The sequence below is a fragment of the Sinocyclocheilus grahami genome, unplaced genomic scaffold (assembly GCF_001515645.1).
Source record: "Sinocyclocheilus grahami isolate Dianchi unplaced genomic scaffold, SAMN03320097.WGS_v1.1 scaffold6003.1, whole genome shotgun sequence".
Classification (NCBI taxonomy): domain Eukaryota; kingdom Metazoa; phylum Chordata; class Actinopteri; order Cypriniformes; family Cyprinidae; genus Sinocyclocheilus; species Sinocyclocheilus grahami.
In genome coordinates, this window is record NW_015510544.1 from 19,650 (window position 1) to 20,350 (window position 701).

The following is a 701-nucleotide window of genomic DNA, read 5'->3' on the forward strand; positions in this document are numbered from 1 at the left end:
GCAAAATAGTGTGTCATTAATGGAAAATTACAATGGTAAACACTCAATTTTCAGTTAAAAGTTGGTATGATTCTCAATTCCAGTCCTGGGGGCCCCCTGCTCTGCACATTTTGCATGTCTCTCTTATTTAACACACCTGATTGAGATCATCAGCTCGTTAGGAGAGAGATCTATGAACTGAACTAACGAGCTGATGATCTCAATCAGGAATGAGTTAAATATGGGAGACATGCAAAATGTGCAGAGCAGAGAGCCCCCAGGACTGGAATTGAGAACCACTTTAGGGTCTTCATGAAATGTCCTCAATGTTCGTATAATGGTCTTAGGTGTCAGGATGGCCGAGCGGTCTAAGGTGCTGCGTTCAGGTTGCAGTCTACCCTGGAGACGTGGGTTCGAATTCCACTTCTGACAGACCTATCCTTTGGCTGTGGACAGCAGCTACAGTCTTCAGCCCTCTGGAACGTTGACCCAGCAGGGCAGTAACTTTAGGGGCAGTTCTGGCCTAATGGATAGTGAAGTTGGACTTGCAACCCGAAGGTTGTAGGTTTGAGTCTCAGGTCCGGCAGGAACTGTTGGTGGGTGGAGTGAAAAACAAGCTCTCTCTTCCACCCTCAAAACCACGACTGAGGCACTGAACCCCCAACTGCTCTCCGGGAGCCGCAGCATTGGCTGCCCACTGCTCTGGGTGTGTGTTCACTACT

General features: G+C 48.5%; 1 non-coding gene across 1 annotated transcript; it reads left to right on the top strand.

The window, feature by feature from the left end:
• The first annotated feature begins 328 nt into the window (after positions 1-328).
• trnal-cag (transfer RNA leucine (anticodon CAG)) lies at positions 329-411 on the top strand. The gene has a single exon. It is a non-coding gene; the product is annotated as a tRNA-Leu (tRNA).
• The last annotated feature ends 290 nt before the right edge of the window (positions 412-701 follow it).